Here is a 26,150-nt window from a genome sequence, read left to right on the forward strand (position 1 = left end):
GAAATGTGGCCATTCCAACACATTGATTTAGGATATCTGACCTTTAGAACTCAGAGAGAATAAATTTCTACTGTTTTGAATTACCTGGTTTGTGGTAATTTGTTATGAGAGACATGGAAACCAATACAGGCATAGATACAGGGAGAGAGAAAAAAATGAAGCCATTTTTGTAATAATTCACAAATACTTTTAAATTTTTTTAGTTTTGTATGTTCTTTTTCATTCATTATGAAAAAACATTTTTCATGTTATTAAACATCTGTTAAAAATACTCTTAAATAATTATATGATACAATGTACATGTATATAAATAATGGCATGATAATATATAATGTATGTTAGGTTAGTCTAGCTAAACATTTCCTTGTTGACAATTAAATTCTTTAAGAGTTTCAGATGAAGCCATGTGCACAAAATAACGTAGCTCTGTGTCCAAAATCACCATTCAGTTTCATTCTTGGCACTTCACTAGGCCATAGTATCTCTTGTTGGAATTACTATAATCATCTCTTTGATAATCTCAACCTCCCTCCAACACACTTTACAAATTCCTCTGCCAGATTAGTTTTCTAAAGAAAATACTAATTCAAGTCACCCCTAGCAAACAATTTTCAGTGATGGTCAATGGAAAATGTGAGTTCTTTAATCAAACACTCCATAACCTTGTGGTAACATTCTCTATGTATCTGTATCTTTGTAGTTCTTTTTCCTGCAAGGCTTTTGAGCTCCTTAATGACAGTGTTACTTCCTTCCTCCATGTATCTAGTACATCACCTGCTGTGGTGTTTGGAAGGTCTGATCGACTTTGCTGTCTGCTGCATGAGGAATACATGAGTTAAAAAGGAAAATGCTTCTAACTGCCTTCTCCTTTCCTGTATGATCTTAGTCATTTAATTCGACTGAATTTGAAATTGATCGGTTGCATTGACTAGTTGTTCTAGCTCAGGGGCAGTCTTAATATTTTTGTTTCATGAACTCATTTGGCATCTGGGGAAACCTATGAGGACCCTTTGCAGAATAATGCTTATTAATACATAAAATAAATTACATAGGATCACCAAGGAAAACATTTGTATTGTATTAAAGCTATCAAAATGTTAGGAGTTGTTATAAAGTAACAGGTACTTGCTTTTAATACATAAAATAGTACTATGTAGTAGCAGGGCTATTAGCTCCTATACTTTCAAAGTAGTGCTGTGACTATACAGCATCACAAGGTACTTCAACATGGTAAATAAGATTAAAATGTCTGTGGCTTTGCCCTGGCCTGGTAGCTCAGTTGGTTAGAGTATTGTCCCAGTTTGCCACAGTTGGGGGTCTATCCCTGGTCAGGGCATGTGCAAGGATCAACCAATAAATACATAAATAAATGGACCAACAAATCAATTCTTCTCTGTGTCTTCCTCCCTCTTTCTCTCCCTCCCTCCCTTCCTTTCCTTTCTCTCTAAAATCAATAAATAAAATAAAATTAAAAATGCTTGTATGGTTTCTATTGGTGACAGAATCACACATCCTATTAATATGATTATGATTCTTTGCCTAGGCCCATAATTGAATAAATTCTAGATTTTAATGATAAGTTAGTGTAAAAAAAGTAACTTTGTTTATATCTTAGTTCCTCAACTCCCCTTGCCCCCAAATTCTCTAGACTTCAGGTTAAGAGAGACTGAAAAGCTTGTTTTAGAAGTAACTCTAAACAAGTCTTTGTGCAGATCAGTTATCATGTAAGTTTCAGTGAAAATTAAGCATATTAATGTAATTTGTGAGATTAGAGGTATGCAAGAAATTGTAGAACTTTTTCATGTGTATCATAGCACCTAAGATATTACAGGCATTGTGTAGGCTTTTTTTGATTGTCACCTGAGGACATTCTTTTCATTGCTTTGGTCAGGGGTGAGGAGAGAGAGAGAATGGGGGAGAGAGTGACACAGAAATATTGATCGTTTGCCATCTCATATTCGTCCCAATGGGGAATGGAACCTGTAACCTCAGCATGTGCCGTAACCACGAATCAAACCTTTAACTTTTCAGTCTATAGGACAATGCTCCAACCAATTGAGCCACACTGGCCAGGGCTGTGTAAACTTTTTTTTTTTTTTAATAATAACACAACCTTCTCCAAGTACAGTAGACAGTTCTGTATCCCCTCTCATATTGTAGAAACTGAGGCCTCCTTGCTCAGCTTGCGGCCCATGCCCTCCACTCAAACGCATTTCTGTTTCTAACCCTGCCAGAGAGTTGCTTAGTTGAATTGGGATGTTTATTTGTGTATTCCCTGATGGCACTGGATTAATAAGTTGCTTGCATATGGTGTACTCTGAATAATTACCTTTGATATTTACTTGTTGAGCTTGTTCCCTCTCCTTCCAAAGAGGACTGGGATAGCTTGCCATCAGAAACAAATTGCCGAATAGGGTGATTATGGTAAAACACACCCAGGCTCCCTGGAGTTGCTGAGGAGGCAGGTAGTCCATGCCCCTGATCGGATTTCTGCTCCTGGACAGTGCACAGTGGCCTGATTTCTGTGGGCCAAGATACACTGGGAAGCATATTGTTAATGTAGCTTCCATTTCCTCTCAATGGAAACTATACAAAAATATTTTTATTCATTCCTTTAAAAAAAAGCATTAAAAATCCTTTGTTGTACAAGGCACTGGCTTACAGCAGCATAACATTTATCCTATACTCAAGCTGAATCAGTGTAGGAGTTCTTACAACACTGAGAACTACAGTATTGCGGATGATGTTTCTGACTGATCAGTGGCCCATTGATTCTATAATTATGAAACTAAGATAAATGTTAATATTATATATATATTACATAATCTCTATATCTCTATCCATTGCTGTATCTACATGTATATATGTGTGGATATGCATATATGTATAAATATACAATCATGTACAGAAAACATGTATGTATTATTATTACATATACAGGGGTAGGAAAAAGTAAGTTAATAATAACAATAAATAACTACAATAATTAATAAATAATTAATAATACAGGAATAGACTGTTTTGCATACTCACAACTATAAACCTACTTTTGCCCACTTTAAAATATACACATACTCTGATTAAAACCCATGTAGAATTATGTTTACTTGAACTCTGGCAGTTCTTTATATGATTGGCATTTGCTTTTTTTTTAATCTTTGAAACCATCTAAATTCTCTTGACTTGGAGGCTTTGTGAGTTGGTTGAAACTAATACCAAATTTAGAAATCTTTTAATACACCATGTTAACTTGAGTAGTTTCTTGATATGGGTAGGATAAAGGGATAATTTGTAAGATTAGGAATAAAAGGTGGTAATCACTTGAGGTTTTCAGAACAGTACATATTTTTTCAAAGATTAATTTTGGCATTTCTTGTATATACCATTAGAGTATAAAAAAGACCTTTTATGTTAGAGTAATTTTGTAAAAATTGTATAAAGTGTTTGTATTATTTATTTTTGTTTTTTGTTTCATTGAAAGGAAAAATAAATCTCAGTGAATCCTTTAACACTTTAAGAACTACATATTTTTTCTTAATTTACTGAAAATTAAAACTATGTCTTCAGCTTCCTTAAGGCCCAACTTCTAGGCTGGTTCCTTTACAAAGTTTTCTCTGATCCTGTATATAAAGTTGTCATTGCTCCTCTGGAAAACTCACACAAAGTTAGTGGCTTATAACAACACAGGTGTATTGTTATCTTACAGCTCTGGAGGTCAGAAGTCAGAAATGGGCCTCACTGGGCGAAAATCAAGGTGTTGGCTGGGCTGTGTTCCGTTCTGGAGGCCCTAGAAGAGAATCTGTTTTCCTTGCCTTTTCCAGCTTCTAGGGGTCACCTATGTTCCTGTGCTTGTGGTCCCTCACAGCTTCAAAACTATCCTTGCCCTGTGGAGTCTTTCTCACAGTGTCACTTCTACCTCTTTCTTCCCCATTTAAGGACCTTTGGGGTTACATTGGGTCCATCTGGAAAATCCAGGATAGCCTCTTTATCCTGGCTTAAACTGATTAGCAATCTTAGTGCCATCTGCAACCTTCATTCCTCTTTGCCATGTAACATAATGTATTTACAGATTCTGAGTGTTAGGAAATGTGCAACTTGACATAGCTATTATTCTGCTCCTACATACCCTAAATCAGAAATGATTCACATACTTTTCATAAAGTTTTGATGACACTGTCTCAACTTGCAATTATTCAAATACATACTTTATCTCTCACTTGTGTTTAACCTATGGACGAGACAGGACCATGCCGACCTCATATTTGTGTTCTCAGTATATAGCAACATTGAAATAACTAGGAAAATACTGTGTGAGCAAAAGAATGATTGCATGTAAAGCTTTATCCAAAGACATTAGAAGGGAAGGATGTCAACTACTGAAGTATAAAGAATGGAAGCAGACATAATTGACAGATTATCATCAGTACTACCACAACAGAATAGTTTCTTCATGTGTAGCATTGTCTCTAAGCAGCAAGTAATTTCACTGGTCAAAGAATATGATTCCCTTAAGAGTTATAACAACTCTTACTATAAATTACATATTTTGTCATTTAATCCTTTTGTGCTCACCACAGCAGCACATATACTAAGACGACAATAATACAAAGAAAGATTACCATGACCCCTGTTCAAGGATGACACACAAACCATCAAGCATTCGATATGGTTTTGAAGATGGTGAAGTGGAATATATGGTGATGGAAGATTAGACTTCGGGTGGCGAGGACACAATGCTATATACAAATGCTGTATGGTAGAATTGTATACTTGAAACACATAATCTTATTAACTAATGTCACTCCAATAACTTTTTTTAAAAATCCCTATGTCTTGGCTTTAAAAAAAAACCCTGAATGGTTCCTTGAGGCCTCATGAACTCTGGGCATCCTTACCTCTCATGTCTGAAACTGCAAACCGGAAAGTGGTGACCATGTGTGGGGAGGGTGCCCTATGGGGAGACTGGTGAGTAGCTCGTCTGTACTTACCATGTGGTACTCGCAAGCCTTCATCAGACTCTAAGAGCTTTTCGTCTTTAAAGCACTTCCAAACACGTGCAGCTTTTCTATGAAGCACACTTAAGAGCAGAGGAAAATGAATGAGTTCCCCACAATATTCAGGAAGCCAAGATTTTCTCCCAGGTATTTTCTTTAGACTGCATGTGAATTATATATTCTACTTCATGATGTAGTTGTGAAATATATATTGGTCTGTCCAGAAAGTATCCAGCCATGTACTATGAAAAATAAAGACATTTATTGAAGAAGATACAAGAAATGTACATAAGAGAATAACGCCTCAGTCATGTTCAGAGTAGGCACCTTGTGATCTCACACAGTTCTCCCGATCACTATCAGCCTCCCCATCATATTTTCCTGAATCTCGATGATCTGAAAATTTCTTTCCTTTCAAAGGTAATTTTAATTTTGGGAAAAGTCAGAAATTGCAGGGTGCCAAACCTGGTCTGTAGGGGGGCTGAGTCACCTTGGTGATTTGAAATTTTGCCAAAAAACTCTGCAGGATACATGATTCATGAGCAGGCTCATTGTCGTGATAAAGCTGCCAATCACCAGTTGCCCATAGCTACAGACTTCTGAATCTGGATAGTTTCCATGGAAGAATATTTAACTTAATAGAAAATTTGATGCAGATTTATTGTTCTACTCAGTCAGTCATTTTGAATGAGATGGCCACACAGTACACATGCTCACTCAGGGGCGTTTACCACCCCCACTGACTAGTACAGTGAAGTTGTCATTGTTCATTCATGCACATTCCAATCCAGTCTCCTTGGCTTCCAAGTTGCATAGGTGTTGCACAAACTGTTCTCATTATATTAACAATGGTGGAACTTTTTCCAGACAGACCTGATATACACATAAAGTTTTAACTCTGTTCCACATCCAAGTGTCTTTTTAAAAAGTGTGAGCACATAGCATCTTTACCATAGTTTTGTGATATAGACAGGCATCCTTTCCCTTCTTTTCCTGTTGTATGGGTGAGGAACTCAGTTCACAGCATATAAGGGGATGTCCATCATCACACAGCTGGAATGTGATGTGTGCTACACAGTGAGTAATTTGAAACTAAATCACTTTATCCCAAGCTCCATGCTTCTTATACATACATTTAGTATCATATAAACTACATTTTCTTGGGCATCAAGGCTTGTAGGCCTTGATGTTGTCTATTAACTCATGACCTAAATAATGTATCATTTCAACAGAATATTTTTCATGGGCTATTACTCCCATGATATTCTCTGTGAAAAGAAAGTATTGTGTAATCAAGTGTGTAATTAATATTACTTTCACAATTAAAGCATGCGCTGCCATAGTAGTAACTGTGCATGCAAAGTCCAGTAGTAAAGAAACATCTTCTTTTACTCCAGTGTCTTCCAAAAGCATATAACCGCAGAACCCTTGCTTTCTACCTTCTTTCTTCCACAATAGCTGTTATTTCTTGGGAAAAGGACAAATTCCAATGTCCTGGGTCCCCAGTTGGTGAGTAATGATTATAATGCCGGCCAGTGTGCAAATGGAGCTCTTGTTAATGGGCAGAGATTGGAGTTGCCTCCTGTGTCCACTAATAATGCTTTCAGCAGCAAATATTAGAGTATCTAATTTGGGTTTGAGCCCTTGTATCAGCTCCCTAGATATTACTTGGGAGCTTGTTAAAAACTTAGAATTTCAGGTCTCACCCTAGATTTGCTGAAAAGGAATTTGCATGTTAATAAGACCCCCAGGAAATATATTCACAGTAACATTTAAGAAGCTCTGATTTAAACAATAAGGACAGGTATAAAAAATACCTTTTCTGTTTTAAGATTTTCTTTATTTGTTTTTAGAGAGAGGGGAAGGGGGAAAGAAAGGGAGAGAAATATCAGTTGATTGCCTCTCTTATGCACCCTGACCAGGCACTGAACCTGCAACCCAGAAATGTGCCCTGGCTGGGAATTGTGAACCTGTGATCTTTCACTTTGCAGGACAACATCCAACCCTCTGAGCCACACTGGTCAGGGCATCAAGACTCAGGGTCTTGTTTCCTCCTGGTGGTAAAAGAGCTGCCAAATCTCTATGCATTTTGTCCTCTCCTAGTTTCATTTAAATGCAGCTGGAAGGAAAGAGGATACTTTCTGTCTCAGAAGGCTTCTTATAGCCTCCCCTTAGTTCTCATCAGCTAGATTGGAGTCACATACCCATCCATCAGACCGATTACTGACAACATGTAACAGGAAAACCTCAATTGCCTTTGGTCTTGACCAGTGCTGTCCAAAAGAAATGAATGACTAGTTACATATATAATTTAAAAGTTTCTAGTTGATACATTAGAAGAAAAAAGAGAAGAAATGAAATTAATTTTAATAATACATTTTATTTAATCCCATATATCTAGACTATCATTTTGACATGTAACCAAAGGCCGCGAAGGAGATATTTTACATTCTTGATTTCATACTGTCTTTGAAATCAAGTCTGTGTTCTATGCTTTTACCACATTTCAATTCATATGCTAAATTTTCATCAGATACACTTCATAAGATATACAGATACATCAGATATACAAATATAAAGACAGACTGTATTTAATCTCATAAGTTCATAATTGAAAAAGTATTCATATACCCAAATTATTCCATGTATAATTAAATGTTTTCTAATAATCAAATCAAGGCTCATAATTTTAATTTAAATTTAATTACATTTAAAATTTTGTTCCTCAGTAATACCAGTCACATTTCAAGTGATCAACAGCCACATGGGGCTGATAGCTGATGTGTCAGACAGTGCAGGACTAGGCTCTGCTACTCAGAGTATGGTCCAGAACCAGCAGTAACAGAATCATCTGAGGGCTTGTTAGAATGCTGAATCTTGGGTCACGCCCTAGATAAAGTAAATCAAAAATCTCCATTTAATTTAATGCACATTAAATTTGGAACTAAAGCTTTGGCTATGTTTTAAAATGACTATGGGGCCCTGACTGGCATGGCGTAGGTGGTTTGGTGTGGTCTCATGAGGTGAAAGGTTGCCGGTTCTATTCCCGGTCAGGGCACATACCTGCGTTGTGGGTTTGGTCCCTGCGAAGGGCACATTTGAGAGCCAGCTGATCAATGTTTTTCTCTCATATCTAAGTTTCTCTCCTCTCTCTCCCTCTCATCTCCTGTCTCTAAAAATAAATAAATAAAATCTTTAAAATACAATAAGATGATGGTGGAAATTTTAGAAAATACTGATGCTTACACCTCACCCCAGAGCCTTGGATTCAGACTTTCTGTCACAGGGTCCAGGCATCAATATTTAACTGAAGTTTTTTAGGTTATTTCACTATGCAGCCAAGTTTGAGGACCACTGGTCTACACTAATCTTGATTCGTCCCCTCAAATCAGATGCATCACATCCCAATCAATATTGTAATGGATGTTCTTGAGTAAGTAACCAAAGTGGTTTCCATACTTGCTTTTCTCTGTTCTGTGGATATTTCCAGCAGGGAGAGGGGTCTAGTTGCAATGTGCTATACTTGCTGAGGTCACACTTTCTTCATCTCCCTTCTTCATTCAATTACCAGCTAACTCTTTTCTGTTTCCCTATCAATAGTTTCACTGCTACTTACCTTCCTTATTGTCCTGGGTAGCCAGCAGGTTTAGGCCTCTGCTCTATGCTGATGAATTTAGGCTATGTCTTGTTATTCATTAACTTGACATCAGTGTTTCATAGATAGTGGCCTTTTCTTTATTCTTAATACTCCCCAGATGGCACCTTACACATTTCCAAAATTAATTTCCTTTAGGTGCTCATAGTTTTGCCTTTGTTTTTCTTATTATATTTTGCCTCTTCCTTGATGATAAGCTGAAATGAGGTGAGCATGAAGTCTGCTCCTTTAAAGCAGCTCTGAATCAATAAGCTCAGACTGACATGTGACTTTATGACCATATTTGGGCACCTTATAAGCTGTCCATGTGCACTTCTCTGGAGACTCAAAACGTGCGCATCATACCTCAAAACACAGGCTTGCACATCTACATGCCTCTGTGGCAAACCAGACCTGCTGAGTTTCTCTTCTGAGGAGGGGCCTTTAACAGGACATACTTGAAAAAATAGGTCTTCCTCTACTGGGATCTGCACCTGTGTGGCTCTCAAGAGTGCAAACAAAGCCAAGGTAAACCAAAAGTGTGTTCAGTTTGCCTAGCTCTAGGAGATGCTGTTTGTGGCCCCTTGGACTTGAGAACAAAGGGATTGATCAATAGCCTTCTGAAATCTAACCCATTTCTTTGTAGAGGATCATCTGTACAGGATACACTTCAATGGTGACAATAATTGCTGCCCAATCTAATAAAAGGATTTCTCTAAACTTTAGACTGTGTATTATTTAGGCTGGGTGATAAATGAAACAACTACAGATTAGTCTCGATTTATTTGAAGAAAACTAAATTTTAAGAGACTCCTATCAGTTTGTGCAAATCATTATTAGAGTATAAATATTTTTAGTCTGAGTTGTATAAACAAGGATGTGAAGACTGAACATGTAGGGAAATTTTAGGAGTAAGCCAACAAAATCAGTTCTTCATCTTGTATTTGAAAATTAAGTCAGTATTTCAACTGTATAGAGTCTATGATCTAAAAAAACCTTAGATTAGAAAACTTTAATTTTTGAAATTTTAAGTTGTAATGTGAGTAAAAATATTAGTAAAAGTCTTATTTAAAAATATGTCACATTTATATAATTTTATCTAATACTTATATTGCAATAAAAAATGAATATGGTAAAGTCCTGATGAAATTTTTGGATATTTGCTCCAGTGGCTATTCAGAGAACCTCCCTGAGAAATATAGTTCATGTGACACACCTTTTGTATAGAGCAGCAAAATATTAAAAGTATAATGTTAAATTCCTAGTGTTAGAATTAAGAAATATCATCAGGAACCACTTAACATTTTGGAGGACCAGAGAAATTTTGACATTTCTGCAATAACACTCTATTCAGTAATAGAAGGAAAGCAAATAATTAAATACACATGATATCTAGTAAAATATATATTTATGCCTGCATATGTAGTGAAGTATATCTAAATTCCCCAATAATACACATAATGCCTGGATGCATTGTGCCTTGCCATGTTCATAGCATTTTCCCAAATCATCTCACCCTCCTCTGTGGCCCCAGCAGAGTCGGTAATACTTTGGTCCCACTAGATTTGGAAGAGACTCAGAGAAGGGCAAGGTAGGCAGACGATAGGGTTAGAAGTCATTCTTACACATCATAGTGTGTTCTTTTCACTGCGACATGCTGCCTGTTGATATCTTAGGGCTCTCCATCAATAGGACTTTTTAAGCCTCTGAGCTTTCAGATGTTCAAGGACCACCCAGGAGTTAACCCTCCATGGTGGATGATGTCAGCCCGATGACCTGCTCCTCTTTCTACTACAGAAACTCAGCCCCTTTTTCCACAATTCTGAAAGCATTAAATCTTTGAAAACTTAGTTTTTCCTTACGTTTGGCATCAATTCAATGGCAAAATTATGCTTGAACCAATAGGATATTATATAAAAGTTTTATTTATCCCACATAGAATGAATAGCCATAGGTGTCACTGGTATATTTGCTCGTGATCAGAAAATTTTTTCTATACAAGACCAGGTAGTAAATATTTTAGGTTTTATGGATCATACTCTCTCTGTGGCAACTACTCAGTTCTGCCATTGTAGCTAGCAGGAGAGCAGTCATAATATGTAAATGAAAGCATGGCTGTGTTCCAATAAAATTTTATCCACAAAAATAAGTGGCAGGCTGTACTTGACCCACTGGCCATAGTTTGTTAACCCCTGAACTAGAGGGTGATGCCTAGATCTGTTGGGGCTGTTGCATGATGTATAATATAGGCTCCACATTACCTTTCTGAATATGAAGCACATCACACCTGAGGAGGTGTGGGATCACGGGCCTGTATCTAAGATTTAAAAGAAGTTTTGTAGAAAAGAAGAAGAGGGAGGAGGAGGAGAAAAAGTTTTGTAGAGAAAGTCATCTCCATTTTGGTCAAGCATTAAAATCCTTGAATACAGATGACAGGTGGGGTAACTAAAGTTCAGTTATTGCTAATATATTAGTTGGGAATGGGTTCTGTGAACGAAAAGGTGTTTAAATACAGAGGTTCATATTTGTCCCACATAACAAGAAGTTCACTGATAAGTAGCCTAGGGCTGCCTGGTTCAAGAGTTAAGTCATTCCCTTAGGGATCCACCCTCTGTTCATATTTATTCTCCACCATCTTTAGTTGGTAAGCCTTCATCATGCTGCTCATTGCCTCTTGGTTACAAGATAGGTGTGGTGCCTCCAGGTATCACATGCATACTCCCAGCAGAAAACAAAAGAAGGAGCAGGGAGCAACTGTATCCATATTAGAAAAGCTTACCCGCCAAATCTTTGCATACCTCTCATTGGACTAAGCAGGGTCACAAATCTACTGCTCATTATAAGGAAGCCTCAAGAAACAAGTATTTTTAGCAAGAATATTTTAGTTGTAGTTCATTTTCATCACCCACTAAAATCAGGAAAAAAGATGTTGGGTAGGCAAGTGGCACCATCTGCTGAGGCATCTGGCCTTGTTTTGGTGGCTATTACATTTCATTACAGATATTTAACAATGTACAGTCTCCTCTGAGCAGCATTTTTTTTAAGTATACCCAGTGTTAGTGTTTTCCATTTGACTTGGAAAATAAATAGCATTACTCACATTTTATGTAAATACTATGTAATATGCATATATAACCAGTTGAGAATGGACTTCTTCAGAAATATATTTTCCTAAGGGTTTTAGTTTTGGTGACTTTGTGTAGATGTGACCCTTAGTATGTGGGTTAGCAAGGTTTGAGCAAAGTGTGACAGTGAATTAAATGGAAGGCAACTTCCACACTCAGCTTTGTAAACAAGTCATTGTTCTAATGAGGATGATTGCAAGGTAGAGCAAGATTTCATGGCAAGGTAGGTGGTGACGAACTTAGAGCACTTTAAGAGAGGACAGTTACTTGGTAACTTTAAAAAATATGGCTCTGATACAAGTTTGAAAGAAAAGCAATTAAATAGGCACACAGAGACCATTTTAGTTTTTGTTTAGGTACCTTGGGGTTGTTGTCTTTGCTCTGAGATGGTATTTAGTCTCTTTCTGGAAACAGGACACTTAATTTCTTGTTCTTTCTTTGGCATAGACAATCACCACAGTCAGAAAACTTAGAGATATCTACACAATTTTAAATGTCTTTTTGCTTTAGTAGGATATCTTAAAATTGTACAGGTGGGAATAGTATGAAAATACATACATTTACTCATTGATTGATTTGTTTAGACTTTAGATGTTTTGCTTCCACAAAGTTCTGTCAGGCTGAATTAATTCCAGAACCTGTTCAATGTGGCATTGTGACCAAGTAATCACCATGACGCTTTCTGTGTCATATAAAACCTGACTCTGAAACAATGTTCTTTGTACCCTCATTGGCCATACTCTTGAAATATGACACTGCAACAAGAAAATCCAGTTTAAATCCAAAGGGATCATTGTTCTTAGGGGCACCAGGATTAAGGATCATCAAAAGCTCTTTCAGAGGTGGCCATAAATCGAATGGTTTGCATTTTGGTGAGTAAAAATAGAGAGGCTACGTACGATGGATAAGTATTTGGGTCCAGATTCCTCTTTGGCTTCCAGGTCATTCATTAACATGATTGACAAAACTAGAATCAACAGATATTAGGAGAAAAACAAACAGTCAAAAGAGAAGGATCAACATAAACCTACCAACTAAGCAAGAAGAAACAAATAAATCAGCAAAGAGAGACATCCATAAAATAATTCAAAATTTTATCGTCATGGATAGTTAAGAACAGACTCCTGTGGGAGAGGAATAATTCAAGAGCAAGAAGGAATTCTTGGAAACTAAAGTATAATTTATGCCTTAAAAAATATTCTGGTGTCTGAAAACATGAAGAAACCTTCGAAATAAAGCAAAAGGAAGTATTGGAAAATATGAGTGAAAAATTGAAATGTTAGAGGATTGATCCAGTTGTCCTACATCTTCAGAGCGAGAATCTAGAGAGAAAAAAAATTGAGAAACAAGTGAAAGAAATAAACACTCGTGCACGCACCCACACTTTAAATTCAAGTCTTTAGATCACTATGGCCCTGTGAATGTAAAGTAGAATAGGAGAGAATAAGCATATGAATAGACCAGTAACTAAACACGTTTTCATGATATTTCCGAACACCAAGGGCAAGGAGAGGATGCTAAAAGATTCCAGAAATGAGAGTAGGATAAGAAATTGACCACAAAGAAGATTTCTAGAAGACAAAATAACAATGGCATCATGGTTTGCAGGGAAAATTATTTTGAACCTACAGTTCTGTCCCCAGCCAAATTTCAAATTCAGTATGAACAGAAAATTAAAGCCTTGTAAGACAAGTAAGAACTAGAACATTTGATCACCCCCAGGTCATTCCTAACAGAATTAATGCAATAAAGCAAAAGAGGAAAATAGGGATTCCAAGGAGAGGTAAATAAAATAAACCAAGAAATACAGTGAAAAAAATTCCAAGGTAATAGTTTTTGACAAATCTTTCTTTCTGGCTGTCAAAATCAGAATAGGGTTTTAGGGAACTCTAAAATCCTAAAAGCAAATAAAATTTCTGTAACAGAAAGTGTGATAAAATGGAATGTTCTCAGAGAGCAGATAAAGTTACAATATTTAACTAAGGCCCTCCTCAGTTGTCCTTGTTAAAGTTCTTCGAGAAGCACATTTAGATTATATGTGCTTTTCTCTGCATTCATACACACTACTTGTTTCTGCAGAAAATAATTATTCAGTTTTCATATTGTGTTATTCATTTTCCAATTTAAAAAATCAGACTGTAAAAAGGCTTTAGTACGGAACAAGGTGTACATGGTAAAACTTCAACAATGTAAAAGAAATAGTTTTCTGGGGAAAGGCTGGAAACCAGGAGGAGGAAGAGAGGTGAAGGGAAATAAAAGGACCCTAATCCTTCATTTTACAAAAGAAGAGGAGCATAGACTATCTCCATTTGGTGAATTAAGAAATAGAGGTTTAAATATAAGTCTAAAGGTCAACTGATAAACAAAATATTGAAATAATACTAGCAGAGACAGAGAGAAGGGAAAATAGAGGGAATGGCATGCTCTGGAGTTGAACAATAATTTTTAAGTTGACAAATCAAGAAATAGGGGTTTGAGCATGTTATGTAGAGGTACATGTTCCAATTCAGTAGCCACTGGCCATGCGCGGCTGTTAAGCAGTTGAAACATGGCCTTTCAAAATGAGATGTGCTATGAGTGTAAGATATACACCAGACTTCAAAGACAGTATAAATAAAAGAACATAGAATATCGCACAAATTTTTTTATACTGATCACATGTTAAACTGATAATACTTTGGATATATTTGTTAAATAATATATATTGCTAAAATTAATTGTGCCATTTTGTTTGCATTGTTTTTGATATGATTACAAGAAACATTTAAATTACATATGTGGCTCATACTCTATTTCTATTGAACAATCCTTACTCTAGGGAGATGAATGTATACTAGAGGAATTCAAAGCAGAGATGATCGATTCATTTATACCATTGCAGAGCTGGACTTGGCACAGTGGGATAAGAAGGCTTTTTATTTTTTAATTTCTATATCTTTAGAAAATTTTCTCTTCATTTCTAAACTATTGAACAGTTTCTAAAGGATATTTGTAAGACCTATGAAGAACATGTAGAGTAACAAGATAATAAAGACTCTTAATCATCACCCAGCTTAAGGAAAAAAATAACCCACCATTTACTTTTAAGGCATCTTTCCCTCCTACCCCAGGCTCTGGAATGGTTTTGATTTTAATTTTTATGACTTTCATAATAAAAATAATCATACTCTTGTAAAGAAATCTTTTAAGTGGTGGATATCTTATATAGATTTTTTTGGGTTTAGGTAATTTGTCATTTTAATTTTTTAAAAAGTGTATGAGTTTGCATATCTATTTTACAATTATACATATACACATATATGCTGCCACACACATACATGATACATGTTTGTGTACACATGGATATATGCATATACAATAACTGGTAATCCTGTCCCTCAGCAGTCGTATTGGAAGTGCAAAAGGAAGGGACTTCATGTGCTTTTCATAAATTTTCAGAGAAAGATGATTATGGAATTATTATTATTTACTGAATTTTGATAATTTTCTGTATTTTCCAAATGAAAATGCTTGAGAAAAAAATATTTAAACAAGTTCTAACAAAGCTTTCTTAAGACCAAACACATTCCTTTAGAAGGCTGGAAGCATTTAGAAATTTTAAAAAACAGGATAAGTTACATGGAAAATATTAAAGCCATCATTTTCTTCTCCCACTCCCAAACGTATTAGTCCAAGAGGCAAGTGTTATCACTTTCGAACCAACACTGTAGTGGATTCCGTACCTGGTTCTTTCAACCTAAGGAACTTACAAGGAATGCAGTGGTCTTCCTCCTGTGCGCTTCATTTCTGACATCCTGGAAGAAGCATGTGAGCAAATCACATTAACGCAACGGACCAGGCTTCCAGCAGGACAGTCAAAACAAAGGAGATGCATGAATCATTTTAATTTACTGAATATGTGTTACAAGAAGTTGAGCCAGATCCTTCTCCTGAGGACCCTATAAATGAGTGGTGTCTACAATGTCCTGTCCTTAACAGCCCTACTCAATTCCTGCAGACCCATGTGCACTGAAAAAATTATTTAAAATTACAAAGAAGAAATGCAATACTTACTGTAATCCTATCATCCAGACATAACCACTAATAATATTTTGTTGTATTTATCTCTAGTATTTCCAGACATACAAATAAAGTGTATTTTAAAGCTTTGGACATATACTTCGTATATGTAATTTTTTCCTGGAAGAACATTATATTGTAGGTGCTTTTTCATGACATCGAGTATTCTTCATAAGCATAGTTTCAATGACTTTGACATATCTTATTTTACAGAAGTCAGTTAAAAATATCTAAGCGCTTAAATTGGGAATGGATATATTGTATTTTTATTGTGGTTAGGATTGAACATAGTCTCCTACTTGAGTTTAAGTGTATAATTGATACCACACATAAAAAGATAATGAAATCTTTACCTTGACATACTCAATATCGATTTTCTAAGTTGTTAACATTAGGTGAATGAAAGCCTTCCCTGTGGATGTGGAAGACATGTCCGCGGACACATCTTTAATGAAAACAGACTGGTTGTGCTCTTCTGTAGCCACCAGTAAGTGAAAAAACAGAAACTTCATTAATGCAAAGTGACATGGAGCTCTAACCTTGAGTCTTAGGAAAACAGTAAAACTTAGATTCTGTCCTTGTTTCAGGGAGGCAGAAAGTTGCAGGTTCATCTCTGCCAGGTCATTTACATTTAATGACTTATTTGGCATGAACTAGGGTTGTCTAGATGAATTCCACCTGTGTCACATCTGATACATGTCAGAAAAGATGGGATGTGGCAGTGGCTAGGGAAAGAGGTGGGGGTGGGGATGTCTTCTACAATTGAATGAATGAATGAATGGGGGTGGAGTGGTTAAAGGAAGGAATGGTCTTCACGGTAGATGGTGCCATTTGAGAAGTACCGCTGAATTTTTTAAAAGGTACAAGATCAGAGACAATTTGCAGGGATCATAATAAGTGCAAGCGTGACAAGGCAAGATGGGAGAATCGTACAGGCATTCAGGAGAGTGAGTGAGTGGAGAGAGGAACTTATAAAAATCATCGCCCCCACCTCCTAGATGCCTTCTGTGGGCCAGCCACCTGTCTCCTGTGGGGTAGGATGGGAGTCGCCTGCGTGGGAGGAGGGATGGAAGAGAAAGCAGGGTTTCTTTTTCCTTGTTATGTAAGGATAACAAGATTGAAGGAGATGGGAAGGAAGGAAGTAGATTGAAGTAAACAGAGCCTTAATTGTTTGAGGAGTTTGAAGAGTTGACCCTGTCTGACATTTCATGAGGAAATGAAGGCCCCTTTTTAATGACTTGCAGAAGGTCACAGGATTGTTCACAGGTGCCCCAGGAAGCTGCCCGCCGCTGCTGGGTATGGACGTGAACTATTCATTCTTCTGAGATCCTGATCTCTGGGACAGAGTTTGATGTTTTCTAGAACTTTTGAACTGACATGTCAATGCATTCTATGATACAAATTGAAATGACATTCCCTTTGCATTGGAATTTATAAGTTACCTCAAGCTAGTTTAAGCAAGAAAAATGGGAAGTTATTGAAGGGATACAAGGCTGTTTGCAGGAATCACAGTATAAGAAGGGAAGGATCTGAAAATATGACCTAAAAACTTCTCAAGAATCCAGGCAGCAAGTGATTTTCAGGTGGTCTCTTATCTCTGCTCCTCAAGTGCTGTTTTCCTCTGCCCCTCTTTCTCTTTCCATGTGAGGTACAATGACTGTCCCAGATGTTAGCTTCCCCCAGTTCAAGAAACTCATGACTGGCATCTCTAAAGTCCAGTCTCAAACTCTCAAGAGGAAGAAGTTGATTGGCTCAGCACTGAGCACATGTCCATCCTAGATCCAGTCAGCTCTGGCCAGGGGCAAGGTCCTGGTATGAATATCGGTGCCATTGATACTCTGTGGATAAGGGTCAAATAGTAATTCTCAAAGAAGGGAGTTGTGGGCTCAACAGGCTCCCCCAAATTGACCAATACCACTGATGCTTAGCAAATGTGAGACAGGGGATACAATCTTTCACTATCACTGCTTTCTTTTCGGCCAAGGATAACCTTTCTTTTCTTCCTATTGGAAGTATGGTCCGTGGAAATGCAGCTTAAAAATGCAGATTCTCAGGACCACCTCCCCTCCCCCACAGGCCTATTGATTCAGAGGCGGCTGTTCACAAGATCCCCAATAACTGTTGGGCATTAATATTTGAGAAATGCTGATTACATAAAGGTGTAAGTTGGGAATCCGCCATAGGTTAGGGCTGTTGAGACATCCTTCCACAAGGAACCTGATGGTTTTCTTCTGGCAAGTATATTGTTTTGGCTGAACTCTCGCTGAGGGCCTTCCCACTTGCTCAGTTCCATACCCTTTTGAAAGTGTCTGTGCTGAAAGTTGAGGTCCAAGACGAGGATGGAGAGAGATGCTTGTGTCTGATGCAGAAACCATAATGTGTTGGCACCAAGGGGTGACTGGTGGGATGAAAAGGGAAAGAGAAAAGCAATAAAGGTGTTAAAATCATTGCCAAAACAGAAATATCACCAAGCTCACTTTTAATTAGTCACTATCTTGAGGTTAATAAATGTTAATTTGTATATCAAATCTCTCTGTGTCTGTCCCTGTAAGTTTTAAAAGTCTTTAGAAATGCATTTTTATATAAAGCTTAAGCTCTTTATGAGCTAAACTGGCAACTTTTGATTATGGAGAAAAGACTAGATTGCTTATTTAGAATAAAGATACCCTCAAGAAATTCACTAGGTAGAATATCCTTGGCAGTAATTCAGAAATCCACACCATTAGTGTTTTGGCCTTTGAAGTCCAAAGAGATAAATTTCAGACATTCTACTTTGCAGGAATTCTTTCTTCCTGCAGTTTGTCTTGTTAACTCCTTAAAAAGCCCTGAAAACTAGTATGGGTCACTATAACCTGCTATCACTATTAAGTCAATCTGCTCATTTGCAGAGAAGCATTTATTACTTAGTAATGGACCAGACAATCCATAAAATTTATTTTCTTATAAAAATCCTTACTTTGTGCCCTGGTCAGGTTGCTCAGTTGGTCAGAGCATCGTCCATACACCAAAATGTTGTGGGTTCAATCCCGGGTTGGGGCACGTACAGGAGGCAACTGATTGATGTTTCTCTCTCACATAGATGGTTCTCTTTCTCTCTCCCTTCTTTTCTCTCTAAAATCAGTAAATACATCCTTGGGTGAGGATTAAACCACCACCACCAACACACCCTTACTTTGTAACTGCCAGAAGTGACCAGATGGAAATAACTAGAATTTCTAATTCTCTGGGCAAGCAGGAAGCTCCACCTGGGAGGGACCCTTACGACACGAATTCAGAAATTTCTTCAGTGCTTATTTTATTGGGGTAGAAACGGATGTCTTCCCTGGATTAGGTTGGAGTTGTCAAAGTCAACTGCTCTCATGCTTTTAGTATTCTAGGTGACCAGGTTTTTATATTCATTATAAAAATATTGGGAGGTTTATCATCCTTATAATGGATAGAAATATGGAAGGATGTGGAACTCTTTGAAGTACTGTTGTTCATTCTTGGCTGCGCATGGGAATCACTGGGGAGCTCTGAGAGCTTCTGACGCCCAAGCTGCACCTGCGGAGGTTCCAGTGTAATTGTGTGCATGCAGCCTGGACACGGGGAATTTTAAACTCTCCTCTCCGCCCAAGATTCTAATGTGTTGCCAAGGTTGAGAACCATCGTTTTATTGACCTGTTTATCAAACAGGCTCATAGGGATATTTGTGAAAATGCAGATTCCCAGGGACTAGCCCAAGAGAGTAAAATTTAGTAGTTTTGGGACAACTCTAAGAATCTGAACCTTGAAGCAAACGTAAGTGCCGTGGTGGGTCCAATCGAGGAGGCCCTTGGGCCACACTGGGAAACACTTTCTAGGAGATTATGACTAAAAAGAAAATGACTGGTTAGGACTAGAATTTGTTTCAATGTTGGGGCATTAGGGATCCATAAGTAAGTCATTCAGACACATTTGTAAAAGATGATAAAACAGTAATATGGGGGGAGGGGTGAGTCTCCTGGGATAACGGTAACAGAGCAGAGCTCTGGTCCTCATTTCACTTCTCTAACCAACTCTGTGGTTCCCTGTAAAACACCCAATCGTGCTGGTACCCAAGCTCTTCGTCTCTCAAGTGAGGGCTTTGGGAAAGATTAATCTCAAGTCTTCTGAAGCCCCAATGCTTCATGGTTTTCTCTGACGCTAAATTTTTCTGTGGGCATCAGCTCTTACAGAAATTTGCAGCAGGACTCTTGGTAGATGTACCAAAGCACCGGGTCTGCAGGCATGGCCCCTGGGCCAGCAGCATCGCCACCACCGGTGGGTGCTTGTCAGTTTCCTGAGCCCTGCCCCAGACTACTGAAGCTGAGTCCTCGGGGTAAGGACCGTACCCCCAAAATAGCACTTGAATAAAAGAAAGTTGAGAATTGTTCCTTTTATCTATAGTGAAGGGAAGTCATCTCTGTAATATGAACTTTAACACTATTTAAAATATGATGATAATGTTGGCAAACTGATTCAAATTGAAGGGGAATCTATAAAAAATACTGAAACCTAGAGCCTTTCTACACAAAGTGAACATCTACATCACCTGAGAATTTGTGAGAATTGGAAACTCTCTAGTCTAGCCCTGGATGTACTGAATCAGTTTACAGATTTTTTTTTTTTAAATACCTGGTAACTCATCAGTGCAGGTTAAAATCTGAAAAGTCCTTCATTAGACAAAGATTGCAATCCTACAAAGATTACAGTCCTACAGGACCCTACTGTCAGCTTTCCCTTACCTCATAATGGTAATTATATGTCAGTATTTGGTCACACACACACTTCTATAGTCAAATCCAGAAAAAGAAAAAAAAATTTTCCTTTAAGTTTGCTCCTTACATATTCCAACTTAGTAACTGGTAGCTGTTGTTTTCATTGTAGTTTGCCTGTTTGAGGGTTTTAAGCCTTTTTCCTGCCTGCATTCTTCCTTGAAAAAAATTTGTGACACTTCCTCTTTTGAAGCTACCATCTCAGTCTGGATCCCTATATCATTTGAGAATATTTTTTAACTTATTTTCCTGGTATCTGGCCCATTTCTCTAAAACAGAGAATGGACAGGGTATTGGTGGCTTGTTTTGATTTTTATTTTGTTTTGTTTTGATTCATTGTTATGTTTGTATGTCTGTAACAACCTCAATAGAACTATAAATTAGAAGGTTGCCATAAGGGAACAACAAGTTATAGATTAGGAGATAAACATTAAATTGCAGTTTTCTTTCAAAACGGAAAACTTGTGAGGGAGCTGTTAATTCCAGCAGTAGAACCTTCTACATTAAGAACGAAGAACAATGAGCCTGTGCCGTGATCACCTTTGGGCAGCAGAGACGGCTGCAGAGTTCACAATCAGGACCAGGCAAATTTACTATACAAGAGATGGAAATGGAGCACAGCACACTGTATGCATATTCTTAGGTAGCGACTTTTTAAAATAACCCTCTTAATCATTCCGTCCTTCAGGCATTCTAGTCACAGTTCCTAGGTTTCATGCCATTTTCAGCCTTTTCAAAAAAAATATGTGAGTTCTGAAAAAATTTTACTGGCTCCAAAATATGAGCTGAAAAGTACAAGATTAAAATGACAATGTGTTTCATTAAATGTTTCCCAAATAAGACATTTTACCCGCTCTTTAATCAACTGTGATATATCAACTTGTAACTTAACTCATCCTCATGTACTTACATATAAACAATGTTTGGTTTGGGTGCCACTCAGTATGTTTGATATGATTTGGGGTGGTGTTGCGAACAAAGACCTTAAAATCCTTGCTTTCCATGGTTAATTACTTTCTTTCATCTCTTCTATGATTACTCCATATCTGCTTTTTCTATTTAGAAGTAGAAATTTGTTGGGGGTTTTTATTTTGTTTTATTTTTTGGTAAAAATAAAAATGTGCCAAAAGAACTATTTTAAATCAATATTCTGAGGCATTATTTCCTTCTAAAAAAGCAATTGTTGACCTTTTGGAGGAATACAACTCATTTAATAATCTCATAAAAGCTAAAGAACATCTGCTTCTAGAAACATGAACATGTGCACAAAAATACATATGGGCTAAAGGTTAATGTCTCAATAAAGGCTTTTTTGATGACAAAAATAAATCAACATATAAAATTAACTAATATGTTCACTTCAGGAGTTTCAAGGAAGAAAAAGATAGCTTTTTGGTTCACATAGCTGAAAAGTGCTTCATAGCTGGTTCCAGGGTCAGATTGTTCTTGGTGTCTTTCTGCCTCTCTGACTATGTTTAGACAGTTCTCTGGCTTCATGTGTTAGTCGGTGATAGTTCTAGGCTGATATCCCATGGCATCAAACTTAGCAGAAGAAAGAAAGACTGCTTCACAGGTATCTCAAATAAAGTCTCAGAATGGAGCTTGTTAACCCTGATTGGTCAGATCCAGTGTTCTGTCTGTCTCTGAGCCAAGAGCATTCCATCCCTAGCAATGGGATATCATAGACCTGGTCACAGCAACACTTCTGACAGTCAGCATCGCTGGAGCCCTGGGAACTGAAATCAGGGGAGGGGAGGACTTCGAGATGCACTCTCAGGCACTTCTATCAATAGAAGGGGGAATGGTGTTAAGGGACAAAGACAACCAAAATTCACTGCCATGAGAAACCCCTACTTTAGAGGTAAAGAAACCATCTCATTAACTCAGGCCCACCTTTTTTACTCCTACAGAGCCTAAAATACATGTATATCGTTTATTTCCTTAATATGGATGTACTGTGCACCTTTGGTATAAGGCATTTTGAACCATGCATTCATGCGCATTTCCTTTGAATCTTGTCATTACATACCTTGTCCAAAATGCTTTGTCTGTTTTAGCATTTGAGGAGGAAGGTGGGTGCACATATTAAACTTACTCAAGTATCTTCCCTGGAGGTGTAGCAATGCAGGTAGCTCAGCCCATAGGCATTCAAAAATTGGACTTGTTCCTTAGTACTTCAGGCTATGTTTGCCAAACCTCATGGGAAGTTTCTTTCTTTTTTTTTAAACAAGTCTGCAGCACTGATTTGAGACTTAACTAATGTGTTTAATGGTAAACAGAGAAGGAAAGATACATTTAAAATCTACACGTATTGAACAGAAAACCTATGAAGAACATGCTAAGAGTTGGGAGTAGGTAAACAGTTTTATGTCTTGTGTTCATTTATTAGTGATGAGAGTTACCTGGGCTGTGACCTCTTATAACTGGAGACGGAATGGACAGAACACCTGGATCTGACCAGCCAGGATTATCAAACTCAATTCTGAGCCTTTTAGATACCTAGGAAATGAAGTCTTTCTTCTGCTAGGTTTGATGCTATGAAGTGTCAGCCTGGAGCTGTTACCTACAAGAGATAATTTGTTAAGCTAACATACGTCATCATTCCAACACAGTGAACAAGGACTGAGTGGTACAGAAAAATCTGGAAAGCAGAAGGTAGCTGAATTTAAATGAAATTTTTATGAAACTTCCAAATAATCCTGGCTTTTGGCACCATGACATGACGCCATTTAATTAATAAACCGGCTTTTATGTCAAGGCAGGAAAAAGAAACCACTCTAGGTGTTTTAGCTAGAAAAGATGTAATACAGTTGATTGGGTGCTTACAAAATGCTCTAAAAGGCTGGAGAATGAGGAATGGTGTGGCCACCAGTGGACTTTTGAGTTCAAGGGCACACCACTGTTGCTATTGCTGCCGAAGCCCCCTTTAAAAATCTTTTTTTTTTTTCACACCTTGCTTGCCAGGAGCAGTAGCGGGAGGAAGATGGCCACTGCCTTTCAGATATTTAAGTGCTTCTGAACTGTTTCAATTCTAACTGGAACCCAGCTGCACAGAAGCCTTGGAAATTTAACGTTTTAGCTTTCTGGCCTCCCCAAAAGAAGAAGGGTGGAGTGGAGTACAGATACAAGCCACAGCGTATACTATAGTTTTTAAATATGGGTTTTCTTGTTCCTCAATAAATTAAAAATAGAACTACCATATGATTCAGCAATTCCATTTCTGGGTATGTAGCCAAGGGAAATGAAATCTGTTGATGGATGAGTAGATAAAGAAAATGTGATATTTATATACATATATAACACATATATACACACATACACATACACGCAAAGAGAATAAAATATTATGTAGCCTTAAAAAAAAAAGGAAATCCTGCCATTTGCAACAACATGGATGAGGCTACATTATGCTAAATGAAATAAGCCAGACACAGAAAGACACATACTGCATAGTTTCAGTTATATATGGAATGTTTAAAAAGTCAAATTCATAAAAACAGAGAATAAGATGGTGTTACCAGGGGCTGGGAGAAATGGGCTGAAGATGTTAAAGTACATAGAATTTCAGTTACATGGGATGGATAATTTTTGGAGATCCGATATACAGTGTGGTGACTGTATTTAATAATACTGTGCTGCATACTTAAAATTTGCTGAGAGTAGATCTTGTGTGTTCTCACCACAAAAAAAAAGAAGTAACTATGTGAGGTGATGGCTATGTTAATTAGCTCTATTGTGGCAATCATTTCACAATGTATACATATATAAAAAAGTATTGCACATCTTAAATAGATACAATTTTTATTTGTCCATTATACCTCAGTAGCGGTGGTAAAAAATCAGTTCTCCTGGAAATTTTATTAATGAATTCCCTTTTTGTTCAAGGGAAACCATCTGTTCACAATTTAAAAGTGTTAAGATTAGGCTTCACTAAACAGTGAATTGCATGTTTTCTGTTTTAAAATATATGTTTAAATTAACAGACAGTAAAATTCATGTTTTGGGCTTAAGTTATATGAGTTTGACATATGCATTAAGTCACGTAATCACTGACATTAAGATACAGATCAGTTCCATTACTCAAAAAAACATGTATTTCTGCTTCCTGTTTGTAGTCAAGCCCTTTCTCCATCCTTAACCCCTGGCAACCACTGATCTGTTTTCCATCATTAATAGCTTTGCCTTTTCCAGAATGGCATAGAAATGGAATCATTTCTATGATCTGATATGAGCACAATGCATTTAAGTCTTATCTGTGTTGTTGCTTGTGTAGATAATTCATTTCTTTTTATTACTGAGTAGTATCCTATTTTGTGGATGTGTGTATACCATTCATTTTGAGAATATCACATAATTCTTTTTATTCAAAATCTCTGTGTACATTTTTAAATATCATGGATATTATGAACCCCACCTTGCCTCTTAATTATGATAGAGAAATGAAGAAAGTCAATGTGCCCGCTTCCCATAGAAAGCTCTGGGGAAGGGGCCACAGGTGCCATGTCCCGCGTGCATGTGGCAGAAAGAAGCCCCTGAAGCAGCCCAACAGGCAGCTCAAGGCAGGACAAGATAATGCATTTGAGCAGACGCAGGAAGGGGAGAAGAAACGCGAGGAGCTAACAGCAAAGGCCTCGGAGAAGGGCTCCCTGGCCATAGGTAGAATTCAGAAATCTGGCAAACAGTGAGCTGTTTCTTGTGCCTGGGACAATGGTGATTCTTAATTGCATGTCTCTTTTAGCATCTGAATTCCCTGTCATAACATGTGTTTCCATCTACAGCTAGAATGAAGTGTTGTCTCGGAGCCAGTTGTACACTTAAGAATAGACTTTTATAGTAACAGTAGTAGTAGTGATGATGATGATGATGATGATGCGGTGGCTCATCTTTAGTTCTCACTCTGCCATTGCTACCTTAGCTGAGAGGTCAGAATAAATCCAGCCCAGAATCCTGCCAAAGTGTGTTCTTCAGTCTTTGTTCTACCCTGAATTGTGTACTACCTGGAATTAAACCAACTCATTTGAAAAAAATAATAACAGAATAGGAAAGAGGTAAATGTCTTTCCTTTCCTGGGTGACTTTAAGCTAGGTGTACTTTATGACAAGTAATCAGGTTATGTAGTCTAATTACCATTCCTGAGTAGGAACAGGACAATTAGACAAATCTTAAGAAATTGAACTTTTTCTGTTCTAATATTTAGACCAAGAACCTAGAATGTAGCAAGTGTCTATTCACCCCATCTCAGTGAGTATTCCAAAAGATGAAATACTTTTAAAATGAATTCTTGATTGGTGCCAGATTAAAACTGATAGGCCAGTAATGGCCACCAAAATTTTTATTTCAAGTGCAGTCATTTTTGGCTCTTTTCACAGACAGCCTTTCTTCTAGACATATTTCAGCATATTTTGAGGATTCATTGTAGAAATTGGTTATCAATACAGCAGGAGCAAGCCCTATTAGCCAACAACGAAGAAAAAGAAAAAAAGGTTCCATCATCCAGTTTCAGGTTCTTGAAAGCCTTAATGGGTGGAATGTAATTAATCAGCTTGGGATTCATCCAGGTTGA

General features: G+C 37.4%; 1 protein-coding gene and 1 non-coding gene across 4 annotated transcripts in view; both read left to right on the forward strand.

Annotated features, from left to right (window-relative positions):
• The window catches only part of PLCB4 (phospholipase C beta 4), a 392,492-nt gene that overhangs the window by 175,969 nt on the left and 190,373 nt on the right, over nucleotides 1–26,150 (forward strand). The gene's annotated exons all lie outside the window — the stretch shown is intronic.
• LOC129071029 (U6 spliceosomal RNA) lies at nucleotides 4,565–4,673 on the forward strand. Its single transcript, XR_008529190.1, has one exon. It is a non-coding gene; the product is annotated as a U6 spliceosomal RNA (small nuclear RNA).

This window comes from Pteronotus mesoamericanus, unplaced genomic scaffold, assembly GCF_021234165.1.
Source record: "Pteronotus mesoamericanus isolate MK-2021 breed Mesoamerican mustached bat unplaced genomic scaffold, CSHL_Meso_final contig_25, whole genome shotgun sequence".
Taxonomy (NCBI): Eukaryota; Metazoa; Chordata; class Mammalia; order Chiroptera; family Mormoopidae; genus Pteronotus; species Pteronotus mesoamericanus.